The 19,866-nt window shown below is 43.6% G+C and overlaps 1 protein-coding gene across 1 annotated transcript in view; it reads left to right on the plus strand.

Moving 5' to 3' along the window:
- Positions 1-1,418: 1,418 nt before the first annotated feature.
- KATNA1 (katanin catalytic subunit A1) overlaps positions 1,419-19,866 on the plus strand; it is a 71,264-nt gene continuing 52,816 nt past the window's right edge. Inside the window, exon 1 of the mRNA XM_089668617.1 lies at positions 1,419-1,576. The gene's annotated coding sequence lies outside the window, so the exon portion shown is untranslated. The remainder of the gene's footprint in view (positions 1,577-19,866) is intronic.

A 19,866-nucleotide genomic window follows, 5' to 3' on the forward strand; every position in this document is an offset into this window, starting at 1 on the left:
AGACAAGAAGGCCTGGCTCACAGTCTCCACTCTAATTCATCCCAAAGGTGTTCTATTGAGTTGAGGTCAGGACTCTGTACAGGCCAGTGAAGTTCCTCCACCCCAAACTCGCTCATCCATGTCTTTATGGACCTTGCTTTGTGCACTGGTGCACAGTCATGTTGGAACAGGAAGGGGCCATCCCCAAATTGTTTCCACAAAGTGTGGAACATGAAATTGTCCAAAATTCCTCCCACTGACACCAATGATGGGGCGCTATTCCTTTCACTGACACCAATGATGCGGCGCTATTCCTCCCACTGACACCAATGAGGGGGCTCTATTCCTCCCACTGCTACCAATAATGGGGTGCTATTCCTCCCACTGACACCAATGAGGGGACACTATACCTCCCACTGATGCCAATGAGGGGATGCTATTCCTCCCCGAGACCAATGATGGGGCACTATACCTCCCACTGACACCAAGGATGGGGCTGCATTCCTCCTACTGACACCAAGGATGGGGCTGCTATTCCTCCCACTGACACCAATGATGGGGCGCTATTCCTCACACTGACATCAATGAGGGGGTGCTATTCCTCACACTGACACCAATGAGGGGGCTGCTATACCTCCCACTGACACCAATGAGGGGGGTGCTATTCCTCCCACTGACACCAATGAGGGGGCGCTATTCCTCACACTGACATCAATGAGGGGGTGCTATTCCTCACACTGACACCAATGAGGGGGCTGCTATACCTCCCACTGACACCAATGAGGGGGGTGCTATTCCTCCCACTGACACCAATGAGGGGGCGCTATTCCTCACACTGACATCAATGAGGGGGTGCTATTCCTCCCACTGACACCAATGAGGGGGCGCTATTCCTCACACTGACACCAATGAGGGGGCGCTATTCCTCCCACTGACACCAATGAGGGGGCGCTATTCCTCACACTGACACCAATGAGGGGGCGCTATTCCTCCCACTGACACCAATGATGGGGCGCTATTCCTCACACTGACACCAATGATGGGGCGCTATTCCTCACACTGACACCAATGATGGGGCGCTATTCCTCACACTGACACCAATGATGGGGCGCTATTCCTCACACTGACACCAATGATGGGGCGCTATTCCTCCCACTGACACCAATGATGGGGCACTATGTAATTTTCCCCACTGATGGTTTCCATCATCAGATATCTAACTGCACATTGACTTTCCTGATCTGAATTGGGGGTCAGTGACTCAGCAAGCATTGAAGCCATGGGCCGAGCACACCAGACAAAGGTATCACATGTATCACAACTGCCTCAGTTCCAGCCGCGCCCCCTTTATAAGCCCTCCGGTCTTCGCATGTTTCGCCCATTGCGGGCGGGCCCGAGAGAGGGATGACTGGGAGGGGTTAGCATGGCGGAAGTGACGTGGGCGGGCCGGTTTGAATGTAGGAGAAGGAGGTGGATATGGAGATGAGTTGCGGGCTGTGCCTGGTGTAATTCGAGTTGCAGCTGCTTCCCGTCTCATTAGCCGGGGCCACCGTCACGTAGGGGACACAGAGCCTGGAGGAGGAAGCCGGGGGTGCAGGTAATGTGCTGGAATGTGGGAGACCTGCATGGTATCACCTGACTCCCTGATACTACGAGGAAGTGGGGTGTCCTAGCGATGGCTAACAGTCCACCCCCAGTCTCAGTATACAGGAAAGGGGGAGGGTTTGTTATTGCTGTCCGTGTCTCTGCCGGGGACATTTCACCTGGACCAATAGTGAGGGAAGCTCCAACAGGTTGTGTTGTCACAGGAGCAGCTGTCACCACAAGTGTGGTAGATGCTTCTGCTCCTCTGAAAAGCGATCTGAGCCTGTCTGATAGGCATTAGGTCACCTGATCATTGCCTGATTTAACCCAATACTTGCCATACTACAGCACCGCAATCACATTTATAGCATGGTCCCCATAGAAGTGCATTACTTGTGAAAGAGACATGCTGTTTAAAGCTGAACTATACTCGCCTTCGGAACAGCGATGCGGCATCCTGGAGCTCCCCACCAGCCACTGACATTTTCTAGGCAACCAGCTCCCTGGTCTTGTTTGCCAGCCAATCTCATTGCTCAGGCCAAGATGATGTCACTCCTGCGGCTTTGCTGAATTTGTGCGATGAATTGCGTGTGCGCAGCTTACTGTACAGGGGCGGGCAGGCAAGTAACTTTCACGCAGAAGAGACAAAGCATGACTTTTCTGCATTCAGAATCCTGCCTGTCCACTCATTTTTAGTTCTTGGCACACAGATCCAATTTAACCTCCCTGGCAGTCTGATTATGCCAATATTTTTAATGTCAAATCGGTACATTGTTTTGTATGGAAATGTGGTGTTTTATATTGTAGACCTGTAATTCTTAGGAATAGTTCACTTAAATCTGTCCAGTAAACATCCTGGGTATGATAAAGTTTGAAACACGAAATCATAAATTATAGTATAAAAAATAATATAATACATTTAATTCAATAATGAAATCAAACCAAAACACTGAAATTTGTCCAAACAAGCCTGCAATATTGCTAGACACTGCATATTGGTTCAGTAAACATCCCGGGTATGAAAAATTTTGAAACGTGGGACTGCGCAAAGTCCGGCGTCACAATCACGACAAAAAAAGTGCAGGCAGTGCACTGGACAAAGCACAAGGGACAAAACTGAGGTGAAATGGTTTGATACAGTAATGTAATCCTATCAGATTACAATGTATTGTGTGTGTTATGTTTCTACTTTTTTGAATCTCCTGCCGGTTCCGCTCTGCGTTGTGGCGCTTGCAGGGAAGGGAACCCAGAAGACGGATGCCGGCATCGGTTGGAGGACATCGGGGCATCGCAGAGACAAGGTAAGTTACACTACAGTTTAATCCTGAGTATGGCTCGGGGTTACTTCTTTTAGTAATGAAAATTAACCCAGAGCCACACTCGGGATTACCACAAGGGAGGTTAAAGGAGAAGTACAGGCAAAGCTCTTTGTTCTGTACTCCTATGACCTGTTTTCAGCAGACAGCGGGCTAAAGTCTGCTGTCAGCTGACACCACTCAGCCTGTTCAGGTTGGGAAAAGATCCTGACTTTTAGGGCCAGTTCACATTACATGCATTTCAGTTCTTTTTTTTTTTTTTTTTTTTTTCCTGCATTCAAAATGTACAGAAAGTAGGTTATATGGTTGTCGATGTCATAGTTCACATCAGTGCTTGCAGTTCCAGTGCGTTCCGGTTGTAGAAAAAAAGTAGAACAGGCTGCATTTTTCCTGCACAGAACTCTACTGGAACGTGGTGGAAAGCACCAAAAATGCACTGGAATGAACATGTTCCTATTTAAATTGAAGAAAAAGAGGGGGAAAAATGAACTGGAATGCATAAAAAAAATGCCCTTGAACACATCAAAAATGCGTATGGAGAAACACATACAAAATGCATCTGGACTGCATTTCTGTAGTGTGAACCGGCCCTTAGAGCAAGTTCACACTAGATGCAGTCCAGTGCGTTTTCTTTCTGTATTAAAAATGCATGCACAGTGTTTTCCATGTATTCCAATGGCTCTAGTTCAGACTAGTGCAGTCAGTTTCCAGTGCAGAAAAAAAATAGAACATACTGCATACAGTAGAACTGTACTGCATTTTCTTTCTGCACAGGACTGTGCTGGAACATGGCAAACAGCATCAAAACTTCACCGGAATGGAGTGTTGCATGAACCATAAGTAAAAATGTATCCGGAATGCATCTGGAGTGCATTTTTGTGGTGTGAACTGGCCCTCAAGTCAAGATCCATTCAGATGTCTGGACTGGAACCTGGCTCAGCCTGTCAGTGATCCGCTGAGAGGCTGAGCCAAGTGCTCCCTTTCTCTCCTCAGCCCAGCGCTCCAGTAAGTGCTGGGGGGGGCGGCAGAGCGAACAGCGGTGTCTGATCTTTCAGTTCTCACCCTTAGAGCCGGTGGGGGACAGTGTCAGCATGGGATTGATGCTGCATCCACCAAGTTAAATATGATTTTAAAAAAACCCACACCCATACTTTTTGTTGGCCTCGCATAGCAGCAGCAACATGTGTACAGCTGTATGTTAGTTTTACCTCCCCCCAACCTTTCTGAACAATAACACAGCTGTACACATGTTGCTGGGTGGTGTCCTTTTTAGAGGCTGTCGCTGTTGTGTGGACTCACAACACTTGTTTTGTGGTTGCGGTGCATTAGTTTCATAAAAAATCATCATTTGGCATAAAAAAAAAAATATTCAGGAGGCAGCAGTATCCTTATGTGAATTCCTGGGAACTGCTGCTTTACTATCCCCTGAAAAGTGACCTGTGCTTTTCAGAGCCTGCTGCTGTTGTGTGAACTCAGAGGTAGGGCTCATTCACATGCGAAGTTGAGAGGCTGTAAAACCAGATAGTTGAGCTAGTTTTACCACATACACCCCCCCCACCCCAACCTGCCTGAACACTGTGGCTGAACTACCTGGTTTTACAGCCTCCCAACTTCGCATGTGAATGAGCCCTAAGGCTGAGTTCACACAGCAGCTGCCTCATTTTTTTTAATGCCAAATAATCTTACGTGGAACTAATGCACCATAATCACAAAACAAGTGTTTTTGGCTTGTGGTTGAGGCATGGTCTTGCTTACTTCGGATGAATTTAGACAGGCAGTGCACACCTGTCATACTCGATAAACTGAGTTAAATGTGTTGAAAAGCTAACCATCACAGCCATGACATGTGTACAACGACTTCCAGCTGGTTTGTTGGGCTTTTGGCAGGCAGTCGGGCGCTGTAACACACGTGTGAACTGCCCATTTTTTACTGTCTGTGTGAACAAGGCTTAAAGGATACGTTCACATTTCGGACAAAAATATTAAATGCACATTTTTTTGCATGTAAAAAAATGTACATTTATTATTGTCCAAAGGAGCCTGGAAAGCATTGCACTAGCGATCAGTAGATCACTGATGCCATGCAGGTCTCCTGCAGACCTGTCATATCTTCTTGCCGTACGGGATGTACGAGTAAGCAGATATTCTGACAGGAAGCTTCAATCAACAACCACGGCACTCCACAGCGTCGTCTTAGTTAATTGAAAACTACAATCTCACAGCTGCTAAGGCTGTCGGGACTTGTAGGCATTTATTCACAGAACACTGAGTGACACGGCCATGTGGGCGGAGCCCCTCACGGCCACACTGTTATCAAATCTGACAGTACGGGGAAACTTCTTCCCTTACTATCTGTCAGAGGGGGCGGTGGGCATGGCTGCGGCTATGGGAATGTGTTTCATGTTCATCCATAAAAACGGATGGAACATAGAACATGTTCCAAAGATGAACTTATCCTTTAAGGCTAGGTTCACACCCATGCAGGTTGCGTTTGAGCCCTTTCTGCATTGAGTTTTTACCACATTTTGCATTTATTTATTTATTTTTCAATTCTTTATTTGTTTTTTTTTTTGTTTCTTGTGGCAGATTTAAAACGCAATACATGCTTTTCTGCAGCATTTCTATTGAAGTCTATAGAACCAAAAATGCAACTTTTTGCATTCAAAAAAGTCCCTGACCCTTTCCCAAAAAACGCACTGGGTGAAAACGGGCAGATGTGCACATGCCCCATAGGAAATCACGTTAAATGGACTGTACTGCGTTTCTACAAAACGCAGCATAAAACGCTTAGGTGTGAACCTAGGGTAAGAGGATTTCCCTTCTTTTGGAGAGATCTCCCCTTACTTTTTCTATTTTTTTTTTTTTTTTTTTTCATCGTAGAGAAAGTGAAAATAATTCTCCCCAATAAGACATGGACAGTAAAAAACCCCAAAAGCCTGAGAGAAGTTTCAACCATCCTGTTCTCTCTTCAAAACTAAAAAAAATTTTGGCTTTGAATATAAAGTGTAAGGGCTCATTCACACTTTGTGGTAACATGCAGCAGTGCAATTCAGTGCCATTGTTCTGAATGCAATGTCAACATACCTTGCTAATAAATGCGATATTGCAAATGTTGGAATTTTCCAATACTTGCTGTCCATGGAACATGGTAGGAAGTGAGTGGATTTCACCTTAAAGTGAGGGGGGTCACACAAAGCGTCCGTTTGGTGCCACCTGGCTATTTTTTAGGTAGACCTGATGGGACTCTCCATTCTTCCCTATGGACCAGCGGGTGTAAACAGACTTGTGGCCATTTACACATGCCTACTTCCAATCTGGTCTGCTAAAAAAAAAACCAAAACATAGGAAGGGAATCCTTCTGTCTAGAGTCGGCTTGAAGGGTAGATGGGTGTAAATGGACAGCAGAGTCCTTTTACACCCAGCTGCCCATAGAACAGAGGGGGACTCTATCTGTGTTTGCTCTGCATAAACTAAGCAGGCACAGTTGACTCATCTACCCGCTCTACTCTGATCAGCTGGGAATTAGCAGTCAGATTCCCTGGTGATCTAAATTGAGTCCACCCCTTGTGGAAGGGGCTTTAGACTGCATTCCCACTGTAGTCTCTATAGTATAGTTTCGTGAACACACATCAAAAATGCATGCCGTGCTTGTGGTTCCATTCATTGTTCATAGAACCTTAGTGGTGGCAAAATACACTACTCAAAATAATTAAAGGAACACTTTGAAAACACATCAGATCTCAATGAGGAATAATATGCTGGATATCTATACTGATATAGACTGAGTAATGTGTTAGATACGCAAGGATGCCCCATCGTTTGATGGAAATGAAAATTATCAGCCTACAGAGGACTGAATTCAAAGACACCCCAAAAATCAAAGTGAAAAAATGATGCAGCAGACTAGTCCATTTTGCTGAAACTTCATTGGAGCAACTCAAAATGGTACTCAGTAGTTTGTATGGCCCCCACGTGCTTGCATGCATGCCTGACAACGTTGGGGCATGCTTCTAATGAGATGATGCATAGTGTCCTGGGGTATTTCCTCCCAGTTCTGGACTAGGCATCACTGAGTTCCTGGACAGTCTGAGGTGCAACCTGGCGGCGTCGGATGGATCGAAACATGATATCCCAGAGGTGTTCTATTGGATTTGGGTTTAGGCGAGCATGGGGGCTATTCAGTGGTATCGATTCCTTAATCCTCCAGGAACTTCCTGCATACTCTCGCCACATGAGGCCGGGCATTGTCATGCACCAGGAGGAACCCAGGACCCACTGCACCAACGAAGGTTCTGAGAATGGGTCCAAGGATTTCATCCCGATAACTAATGGCAGTAAGGGTGCCATTGTCTATCCTGTAGAGGTCCTTGCATCTTTCCATGATATGCCTCCCCAGACTATCACTGACGCACCACCAAAATGTTCATGCTGAACAATGTTACAGGCAGCATGACATGCTCCATGGCTTCTCCAGAGCCTTTCTCGTCTGTCACATGTACTCAGGGTGAACCTGCTCTCATCTGTGAAAAGCACAGGGAGCCAGTGGCGGACCTGCCAATTCTGGTGCTCAATGGCAAATGCCAATCGAGCTCTATGGTGCCGGGCAGTTAGCACAGGGCCCATTAGAGGACGTCGGGCCCTCAGGCCATCCTCATGAAGTCTGTTTCTGATTGGTCAGAGACATTCACACCACTGGCCTGCTGGAGGTCGTTTTGTAGGGCTCTGGCAGTGCTCATCCATTTCGTCCTTGCACAAAGAAGTAGATACCGATCCTGCTGATGGGTTAAAGACCATCTATGGCCCTGTCCAGCTCTCCTCATTGTTGCCCATCTAGTGCACCTGTTAATTTCATTAACACCAAAGCAGCTAAAACTGATTAACAACCCCCTCTGCTACTGAACTGACCAGATCAATATCCCAGGAATTTCATTGACTTGATGCTATACTCTGATTAAGAAGTGTTCCTTTTTTTTTTTTTGAGCAGTGTAGATGAGTGGTTTAAATAAAATGCACAAAGCCCAAAAAGGTGCTTGCACTACTTTGCTGCCTTTGTCGCGCATGGGGCAGCCCATTCAATTTAAAGTGATATTAAAGCCATTTTTTTTAATACCAAACTTTGTTATACTTACCTGCTGTGTCTGTGGTTTTTGCACTGAGAAGGACATGAGGCATTTGCCAAGGGACTGTACACCATAATGTACATTTCTGTGTGTTGCAACACATCTGCTAGAGCTGTGATGTCCTAGTGCAGTGCGGTGCCATTCAAAAAAATATTTATTGTGCATGTTAATATAGTGCAGAACAAAAGTGTTCTTCAGTCCTTAACCAATGGAGCGGGTGCAAGACGTCATGGAAGGATCAAAAATGATGTCAGCAAACATTCTATTTTGTGAGCTGTGAGTCAATGATTTTTAAAGAAGTTGTACAGCTGTACCATCACTTATTTTTATAATGAGTATGAAGATCTGCATTATTGTGGTGATGTGCTGTATAAACTATGCTCGCAGATAATTTACAGTTTGTTGTACCTTTCCTTTAGTTGCAGAATGAGATTACTGCTTAATGCTTGTAATCACTTGATTTTCAATACTCCTAATACTATGGCCTTACCTAAGCAGCCAGTCTTTAGGTCCCTTAGGCCTGGTTCACACCTGTGCGTTTTTTAGTGCTTTTTGCAGAAACTCACCACAGTCCACTTAACGTGGTTTTCTATGGGGCACATTCATATCTGTGTTTTCAGCCGATGCATCTTTGGCTAGGGTCAGGGACATTTTTTCTCCCAGCAAATTGTAACATGCATAGGTGTGAACCAGGCCTCAGACCTGTGTGTTGCCATTCATTTAGGTTGACACCATAATACACAGGTACAGTAGGTGCTAACGAACTTGCGCTGCATTAAAAAAAAAATAAAATGCTGAAGTCTGGTTTTTGGTCTTTTGCCATGCATTTTTGGTATTTGTTGCGCTATACATATTTGGATATCATCTGTGATTGGAGTTAGAGGGAGTCCGAGTGTTGACTGAAGTAACCTTTTGGGCACATTTTTCTCCTTCCTGAAGGGATGTTACGAGCCTGGAAGTGGATAGTTTTGTATCTAGGATACATTCTACACAAATGCTTTCTGACTTCTCTAGATATAGGGTTTATTTACTAAAGCTGGTTCTCTCAGAATCTTGTGCACTTCTGCATAGAAACTAATCAGCTTCCAGGTTTTGTTGCTAAAGCTTAATTGAACAAGCTGAGGTTAGAAGATGACTGGCTACCATGCACAGATGCACCAGATTCTGAGTGAACCAGCTTTAGTAAATAAACCCCAGTGGGTCAAATATAGTTGGTAAGAGTACATCTATCCCGGTGGAGGTGATCACGGGAATCTTCAAGAAGTGTGGATTTGAGTTACACTTTCAAGGGGACTTGATTTTTTTTTCTTTTTTCACATGGACATTTTATTTTATTTATAACATTATGTAAATTCATGGATGTACATGGTGGTGGTAAATTTAGAAAATAGTGGAATCACAGAAATATTTTAGTCTTTTGCAGGGGTTTTATTGTACATATATGTATATGTGGTTCCACTTTGTTTAAAGGATAATTTCACTGTTGGGAACATGTTACATGTTCCACCCGGTTTTTAGGGTGGAACATGTAACATGTTCCCATTGCTGCAGCTGCGCTCGCCACCCCCCCCTTCCTCTGACAGTACGGGAAAACTTCTCCCTGTACTATCTGTCAGATTTGAAAACAGCGTGGCTCTGCCCACACGGCCGTATCTTTTATTCACGGACTTCCATGACTGAATTAACTGCAAGTCCTGACAGCCTTAACGGCTGATGGCTTGTAGTTTTCAGTGAACTGCCACAGCGCTGTGGAGCACCGTGGTAGTTCACTGAAGTTTCCTGTCAGAATATCTGCTTGGTCGTACATCCCGTGTGGCAAGCAGATATTCTGACAGATCTGCAGGAGACCTGCATGCGCATCAGTGATCTACTGATCTCTAGTGCAATGCTTTCCAGGCTCCTTTGGACAAAAAAATTAAGTGCACATTTTTTTACCTACAAAAAAATGTGCATTTATTACTTTTGCCTGAAAAGTGAACTTGTTCTTTAAGTAGTTTTCACAATTTTCATGCAACACTTCAGGCATTTCATTGTCCTTGCATAGCATGGGGCAATCTAATTGGCCAAGCTTTCAAATGCCTTTTAATAGAGAAAGCCTTATAAAAATTACAACATAAGCAGTTACATACAGATACTAATAGAATTGCATGCTTTTTATTCCTTGTGTACGTTATTTTGCTATTCCTCCCCATTCTTCTCACGTTGGCTAATTTCACTAAAGGCAGATTGATCCATTTCCCTTTACTTCCTGGAGTAGCCTCCTGGAACATGTGACAGGATGTTCGCCAGGTGCATCTGTGAGGTTACATCCTGGTGCTTCCAGAAACCAAAAAGTGGGACAACCAGCCATTGCAAATAAAAAGCCATAAAAATCAGTGTATGCTGATTTCATATCAGCATGCAGAGTGATTTCCAATGGGGGGGGTATAGGTTGTATTTAACCGCTTGCCCTCCGCTCTATAGCAGAAATACTGCTACAGGGCGGCAGGGCTGTGCAAAATCACGTATACATAGGTGATTTTGCATTTTCCTACCCGCACCGCCATTGGCGGCTTAAGCTGTCGATCACCATGTCCCGGCAAGTGGATTCCCCACTGGCGATCGCCAAGTATCACTGATGGGGGAGAGGTCTGTATGTAAACAATACAGATCTCTCCCCTGTCAGCTCCAGTACACTGCATTGTATTGCTTTGCTCTATTTAAAATGAAGAAAGTTTTGGCTATAGTTCTACTTTAACTATTAAAGCAGCAGTGTTGTAATGTCACAAAGGAGGGGCGGCAACGTGATGCGAGGAACAGCAGCAATCCCTGGTCTCCATTACCAGAAGAGGTGCTGTGGATTGTCATGTAACAGTGCAATCAAACAAATCATTTAGCTTCTTCTCTGTACAATATGAAGTGTTAACATGATCCGTACAAGCATTAAACCCTCATTCACCTCTGTGGCTGCAAGCATTGTGGAGAAATTATTCTTTATAGTTCACTTAGATCATTCAAGCTTAATTTAGAATAGGCTGTACTTTATATACAGAATGGTTAGGAGATGGTGGGAGTCATGGTTTTATGTTTATTTAGATTTTTTTTTTTTTTTTGTAGATCAGTTTTATGGTTGGGGATATATGATTTTGTTTTTTTAATAGGGTGTCTATTTTGATATCAAGAAAAAGAAATTTGAGGGAATAAACTGAATTATGCAATACCTGTTTTTACCAGTTAGCCCATTTTATGCAATAAAATAAAAATAGTTGGTTTTATTACCACTAGTGTAAAAACAAAAACAAGTCCTCTCGTACCCATTATTTCTCCCCTCATTGCCTCATCTTCTCTAATTTCATTGGACTTTCATATATTTTGCTTTGCTCTGTTAATTGATCAGGTCTAAGGATGTTTTTGCATTGTGTTAGATATGTAAACATTAGATTCTGCTCTGTGCAGTATAATCGTTATTGTAGTGCTGTAAAATGTAGCTTCCATCACTCTGCTGTAGAACAATAGCTACAGTCATATAATCAGATGTGTGGAGCAGGATGTTAACACTTTTGGGACAGATGAGATATTTCAAGTGTTACTAAACCCAGGACTTGCATTCACTATATCTGGTCTCCCACAGTACACACAACATGGAAGTGCAATTATTTTAGTAAATATAAACTGTTAAATTCCTTTTCTCATCAGCAGTTAGAGCAGTCTTGTGACTTCTATCAAAGTCCAGCAGAGCACGTTAAAGCTTGTAGGAGGAGTTTTCTTTCTGCTCTAGGAGGGTGCAGAACCCCTGACCTCTGATTGGCCCTGTGCTGATCACGTGCACTCTCCCAAGAAATAAAAAAAAAATCTCTAGCGATACACACCAAACTGAGAATGTGCAGAGTGACTCCACACTGTCTTATCAGGATGTAAGAGGTGGACACTGGAAGAAGGGGAGGATCAGTGGAGTCAGGATCAAACAGCCTTTTTACACAATGCAGAGGGTTAACCCCTTAGGTTCCACAGTGAGTATAACAAGCATGCTTTACTACATATACAGACTGATTTTATTGTTGTGGGTTTAGTAACACTTTAAATATGGGTAGATAGTCACATTGCATGCTTAGCAAGAGTGCTGAATCTATTAGTAATCCTGCTACCACACAGTCCATGTCTGCACCATGGCTATTTCCATTCCTTCTCGTCACTGAAAACTGCACTATAGGGAGATGTTAGCAGGCCTGAGTCCAAATGCCACCACTGCAGGATCCTGCATCTACCGCTGGGTAACAAGCATACGTCTTGCTGGTGCAAAGTTGCTATAGCAGGACTGGAGCATCTGTAAACTGCTAAGAAGTAACATCTTGCTTACTATTCATGTGATCATTGATTGGCCAATCAGTGATCACATGATCGGGAGCTCACACAGAGGTCCCGTACAGCGATCGGTGTTCCGCTGTGTCCTGCGGGCAACGATCGTGGTGCTGTGCGCTCCCAGGGTGTGCGCTCAGGCTGAAAATGCGGGCGCTGTTTATGAACAGCAACCCGCTCCTGCACTGCTCCCGTCTGGCCGTTTATGTACATGGGCCGGATGGGAAGTGGTTAAAACCCTCCAAGGGAGAACATTACTAGGTACCAGCTTGTAATTGGCTATTGTTGTCAGGAGCTCTTAGCCAGTTATAGAAAGGATGTATGTAAGGTGTGGATGCCTACAAAGGGTCATGCACCAGAAATGTTTACCGATGATTAAAATTTGATTTGAAGTAATGAGTCTCCACTGATCATATGGAGGTGGGGTTGGCAGAACATCACCATCACATGTTAATGAATAGCACTAGAGTTCACCAACACACTTCACATGCAATACCACAAAACAAGTAGTGGTAGATTTACTAAATCTGGTGTAGCTGTTTATGGTAGCCAATTAGTTCCTAACCTCAGCTTGTTCAATTAGGCTTTGGCAATAAAACCTGGAAGCTGATTGGTTTCTGTGCGGAGTTGCCCCACATCTTGCACTCTTCAGTTTTAGTAATTAACCCCCAATGTCTCAGTGAACCCTAAATAAAACATTGTTTGAAAACCGTTGCAGATGGTGAACAGTAATTTTGTTCGTTAGTAGGAATTAAAAAGCAGACATTGGAAATTGTTTTTACTTTACTTTACTGTCTCATTTTTAAAGTTTGCTTCAACTGACATCATTTACCTCCCTAACACTAGATTCATACTTGTGTGGATTTGCAGCTTTAGTTTGCATGGGCATGGCAGTCCATTCATTTGAATGAGCTGCTGTGCCTGTGTTTCCCACAAAAAAGGTGCTTGCTTCTTTTTAAAACTCAGCTGCAGGAAAATCTCATGGTGTTTTTGCACCATGCTATTTTCCTGTGGTTCCCATACCCGCAAATGCACTGTGGGGGTGTCAGCCCCGTGTGTCTCAACAAAGCAGCACATTTAGACTGTGGGTGGTTGTGGATGCGGGAACAGCTGCGATTCCTGCACCCACAACCACCCTACACAGTGAACCTAGCCTTACTTGGGTGTTCGGATTCTGTTTCAGGCAACACAGCTTTGAGGGGAATGTATCAAAACTGGAAGAGCCAGAATCTGTAGCAGCTATGCATAGTAACCAATCATCTTTACTCCATTTTCAAAGCTTAAAACCGTATAAACCCCAAAACAAAAATGTAATCTCTTGCAACTTATCAGTCGTTAAAGTGGTTGTTTTAGACCTGTAATATTTATTTTTATTTATTACAGGTACTTATATAGCGCCATCAGTTTACGCAGCGCTTTACATATATATTGTACATTCACATCAGTCCCTAACCCTCAAGGGGTGTACAATCTAAGGTCCCTAATTTACATTCACACACTAGGGCCAATTTAGACAGGAGCCAATTAACCCACCTGTCTTTGGCGTGTGGGAGGAAACTGGAGTACCCGGAGGAAACCCACGCAGACAAAGGGAGGACATGCAAACTCCAGGCAAGTGGTGCCGTGGTTGGGATTTGAATCAATGACCCTAGTACGAAGGGCGGAAGTGCTAACCATTTAGCCACTGTGCTGCCCAATCTGAACAAATCCTTCTATAGTGCATACTTGTCTCAATCCAGAGCACTAAGTGTTACTTCTATCTGCTGCTTTGTTCCTCTGCTATAAGCATTAGTCACTTCTGACAAGTTTTCCTGACTCCAAGAGAATAGAGTGCTGCAGATAAACAGGTAAAACTTATGTAGGAGGATTTGCTTCATCTCTGTATCACCTGAGGCCAGTCACTTCACTGGGTATATGTGAAGGTTTACTACCACTCTAAATGTAACAGCTGCATTAGTCGTCTTTTTTAGGCTCTTTTGCCTTTTATTTTTAGCTGGTGACCCTGCCAGTAACATACTTCTTGTCATAAGGTGGCTCCACTCTGCATGGAGGAACAGTGACACCCTTGGACAGCAGCAGCATTGTCAATCTGGGGAGAAGGTAGTGTCAGATTTACATCGGCTAATAACTGAACCTCGATTCACACTAGAGCGTGGTGCAGGAAACATGCGATCTGTGCATCTCTTGCACTGCGTTCAAATCGCATTGCCCTTGCAATCTACGGTGGGTGTCAGTGCAATGTTAATGACACCCTGTACACAGGTCGCAAATGTAGTGCACTTGCCTGCAACGGATGGCATGACACAAAATTACCATGCAATCTGGTTGCAGTGAATTTCTAAAATTGGTTCATGCACTACTTTGGTGGGATGTGAGCCCATTCAAGCCGCATGGCACTGAATCACATGAATTGCACAGGAATGTGGTGTGGTTCCTATGCGATTCGTAGCGTGAACCTAGGCTTAAAGCTGACCTCCAGTTAACACTTTTTAAGCAGTTACAGTAGATTTTTTTTTTTTTTTTTTGGGATTAAGATTTTATATAAATGAAGCTAAGCTGACCATTGTGTGCTCCCCTGGCAGTGGTAAGTGGTTCTCCACTCCCTAACTTCCACTTTTGCTGGACAATTTGGTCTATTAAAAGAAGTTATAACATAGTTTAATGTAAAAATAACTTGCCTACAGCATCACCAGGTGAAAATAAGGTAAAAAAAAGCCTAAAAATAAAATGACTACAGCCATCACATCTAAGAATTTTTTTATCTGCATTATATTACATTTTTGTTTTTGCGTTTTTTAATACTGTTTTAACTGAACAAGCTAAATATAGAAGCAGATTGATTGGTTGCCATGCACATCTGCTCCAGACTCTGTCTTCTCCAGTTTTGATAAATTCCAATAATGTATTGATTCTGGCTATATATTGACTTTTTGATGAGGCATGAAGTGTAACTGTCATGACATAAGTCATACCTTTGTGATCAAGTTCCCCCCAGTGGGTGGGGCAAAACTCACCAGAGGGTATGGCTGGAGCAGCAGTTAAGGCCGTCTCACATACTCACTCGGACTCATTGGGCTGGTTAGAACGGCGTCCGTTCTTTTTTGCATGCTTGGAGCCTCTGGAAGCACACCTGGGACACCAGCTTCCTTCTACCGCATACTGGCGGGGTAATCTTTTCCGTCTCCTGGCTTGGAGCAGCGCCACAAGTTTTCTTCATGTATTGTCATGACATAAGTGCTGAACTTCAGCAGCCGATTTTCTACCTTTTGACATTAGTCCAGTAGCCCAGCTTTGTCCCTGACAGAATAATTGTAGTCTGAGACAAATATTATTTTTGCCATCTAATGATCTTTTGTTTAAGAAGTTAAATTTTTTTTTGTCATGTAAGGGATCTTCAGTTTAAACATTTTACTGTGATAGTTTTCTTAAAATTTCCAACATTCCAACTTTTAACTTTGTTATGAAAATATACATTACAGAAAAATGTAATGAATATATATGAAGCCATTATGTAATGTGTTTGTGAAAGCTCGCATGCCAGGTACCTTTGTAGTTCTAAGAAGATCCAACGTAGCTTGTAAGAAGTGATTCACCCTGCAAGACTAGGCAGCAGGACAGCATTTTGTAACAGCCGTATCAGCCATGTTTAAGCAATTATCTCTTGTGAGTCATGCAGCTAGATTAAACCTATAGCTGTTTTTTTTTTCCCCTGTAGTTTAGCTTCAAAAACTCTGCTTGAATGTCCCATTACTAGTATGCAGTCTTTGATGTCAGAGAGCGGTTGTTCCATTACAGGCATCAGAGTTATTAGGCTGAATTCACATAGTGTGCGGTTACAGATGTTTTACCGCATTGTAAAAAAAATCTGCCGCTGCAAGGACACACAGGAAACAATTGTTTTCTATGTGTCCCATTCACACTGCAACACAACCTAGAGCTGCGCTAAAATGCAGACATGCTGCATTTTATCGCAACACATTAAACAGAATCGCCTGGCACTGTACAGCACAGTGCATCGCGCCACTGTACAGCGCCATGAATGAACTGTATGTTTTGTACACATCAAAGTTTATACAAAACAAAAAAAACAATGCAGCCCTGTGATACACTGAATCGGGCCCCCTTCTGCAGCTATTTCTGGCAGCTCTCTGGTACTGTGTAAACAGAGCCAAAAGGTACCTGACAGAGTTCACTTAAAATTGGGGAACAAGTTGTGGAGTGTTTTAGCAGTGTGGTGCTCACAGACAGCTATGTGTGTGTATATTCTATATCACAGGGTCATGAAGACAGCACACCTTGCCAGTATGACGAATACTGTTCTGAAGTGCTCATTGTAGTCCATTTTCAGAAAACTTAATTCCAACTCCCAGATGAAATGCTGGCAATTCGCATCCAGCATCCAAAAATGCTTGTTTATGCTATACAATTACAATTAAACCTCTGCCTGTTTTACACTAAAAACCTGACAATTCAGAATCGGGTTGTTTCTCTAGTCAGTATTAGTAACAGTTCTCCTACTGGTAACAATCATTATTATTACAATGCAATATAGTCAGCCCTAAAGGGAAACTCCACCTGTGTGGAAAACAAACTTGCAAATAAAAAAAATCTATAACACAATACAAGCTATATTGTAATATAGCATTATCAAAAACGATCTTTCCTTTTCAATTTGCATTGCTGTACTTTTCTGTAAAATTCAACACAATATGGAAGCCTGGAGACATTCTGTATGCAGATGGTGTACAGAACGCCCCCCATAAATGTAATTTCCTGCTTGTGTGATTGGCTTACTAATTTTCCCAGAAGTCTGCACTAAGATACAATTCTGATTTTGGGCATCCTCTGCAACAAAAATGTCATTTGTGGCAAGATACTCCCCAAAGGGAAATATTCTAAAGTGATTCAGACCCTGCCACTTTCCTCATTAGAATCCTGCAAGTGCAGCAGCTGATCAATAACACAAGAGTCACTCCCTTTCACTTTGCACAAGGAGACAGAAAAACAAACAGACATCCGTTTCTTTTGGATAACAAAAAATCGGAATGTACAACAAAATTTGTTCTAATCCCTGCAATGTACATTGCAAAGGGGAATGGTTCTTTTCCTCAATAAAAAGTGGTCTCTTTAAAGTGTATTTTTGTTTCCCCTTTTACGGTCTGTGTTCCACTGCTTGGATTTCCCAGAGCTTACCTGTCTGGATACAAAATGAGGAGCAAGAGGAAATCCATTGATGGACAGTGGGCACTGAAACAGGTGATCCAATGGAAGATGTCTCCTCATCTTCTAAACCAGTAGCAACGGTAACATTTTTAATTGCTCATTACTTTCTGTCTCGATGATAGAATGTTATCAGTGCTGCTTTAAATGGATCCCAGCTGGTAAGTGAAAGAAAGAGAAAAGCTCCGGCTTGGAGCCCCTATATCAATTAAATGCTAGCTCTCATTTCTGCATCTTTTAACTTGAAAATAGTCTATAACTATTGGCCAGTTCCTGAGCGGTATTCTTCCAATGTGATTTAGGAATGAGAAACTAAATGTAATTTTTTTTTTTTTTTTTACACCAAACCTGGACCCATCATTTTAAGGCTAGAAGTCTTTCTTTATGAGCAAATCCTGTATTGTGAAAAATGCTCTGGCTGGACCTTGAATTGTTACATCTTGGTTTGTAACTTTTTAAATCATGGTCATTGCCATATCTTCTGCTCTGCAGAATGTAACAATATCTGGTACCCGTTCAGGTGTTTATGTATGTAGAATTTTCTACACTATTTTATGTGTACAGACATTAAGGGTTGTGTCACATTACTGATCCTGTTGCTGGCAGCAAAAACGTTGACCTGTTCCTATGACCTTGTAACCTTGCTGGATGAACCACTGCAGAATATTGCACACCAATCAAAAACTAAACAAAAGGTCTTTGTGACTTTGGTTGAAGTAGTATCTTGCTGGGCTATAAAGGCCAAATGAGCACAGATAACTGGCCAAGAGGTGAGAGAGATGCTTACAGAACTTGCAGGAGAGGTCCATCACTGGCACTGTCTCCACAGTATAAACAGAGGTTATTCTGTTTATGGCATTAGCGTTTTTCAAGGGATAATGAGGTATGGAGAAAGCCTATTTGCACAGCTTCAGGTGCCTCTATACGTGGTGTGGCTGCAGTTGCAGGAACAGGCCCCTGAGGACCTGGAACTTTTGGTAGCATTCACATAGGATGTGACTGACTGGTAGAACTTTCAGCTCTGTTCTCTCAGATGCCTGTCAGTTTGTATGGCCACATAGATCCGTTCTTCCAGAGAGTCTGGGACTCATACTTAAGCAAGTTTATCCATAAGACTTCACAAAATTCCAGCTGAAATTGATAGCTTAGGGCTGCATTGTTCCAACTGGTTTCAAAGCTCCAGTACATACAGTCAGTAACATAGTCCTCAGAAAAAATGAGGAAGGGTTGTAACAGCGCAAACACTGCAAAGTCCTGGGAAATGGTAGTATGGGGTGATCGTGGTATTAGTGGCTACTGTATGAAGAGCATAGGATTCCGTGTGGCACTGAGGGCAAGGCTTCCAAATAAGCTGTAGCAACTTCTGTAGATGAGAAAAGGAGAGGAGTGCAATAAGTCTTTTTATTCAAGTCTAAATGTAGAAACACTCACATGTGTGAAATAATCATAAGCTTAAAAACCGTGGTTAACAATAGTTAACGGTGGGGTGGTAACCCGGGTGAAGAGCCGTCATCTTACTGCGATGTGGGGAGGTCAGCTCTTGGCTGGAATAGCGTGGTGGCTGGAGGGGAACAGCGGTGAGGCCGGCCGGCGTGCACGTCCTCCCTCAGAGCCAGATGGAACGCACGCTGGAACGTAGCGGCGGCGTGGCCGTGATGACGTCAGATCCCAGGGTGCACTGCGACGCGTTTCGGAGCATGCACTGGCCGTGGAAGGCGGAAGTGCGCTCCTTTTTCACTTAGAGGCGCTTCTGTCCTTTTTCTCAGTAACATAGTCCTCCACTGTCCAGCAGCCTTGCTGAAGCATGTGGAGAACAGCTGTGGTTCACATTGTAGAAGAAAATTGTTGAACTTCACCTTGGTTACTTCATGTGCAGCTGACGAGTTCTGGGCAGGCTCTGAATTTTCCTTGGTTTCCTGAAAATAGAGTAGGTACCTTTTTGGCTCAGGTGGTAACATCATGATTGTAGTCCCAGCTGGTGTCTTGGGTGAATCTGAGATTGCTTGTCATGGAGCTGGTCCAGGTGATGTGGCAAGTGCGGACAGTGACTTAATATATCCCTCCAGCTGAGTGTAACCACCCTGAAGGTTCTTTACCGCTTGAGCCAACACAGCAAGATGTTAACATGTGTCCTTCAGTGGAGAGGCATCTCTGTCAGGCTCTGGTATGGCTGACTTGTACTGTCACATACCTGGCAAGGGAACCTGATGAGATAAGAATGGCCTCTTGCATCTCCAGCCCAGGGCACTTGATGAGACAGACTGGTACCACAAGGGCAAGGAGTTGCATGAAAGCCTTGCTGGTCTGATGGA

The sequence above is a fragment of the Staurois parvus genome, unplaced genomic scaffold (genome assembly GCF_062004578.1).
Source record: "Staurois parvus isolate SC_StPar_1 unplaced genomic scaffold, SC_StPar_1.0 ptg000059l, whole genome shotgun sequence".
Lineage (NCBI taxonomy): Eukaryota > Metazoa > Chordata > Amphibia > Anura > Ranidae > Staurois > Staurois parvus.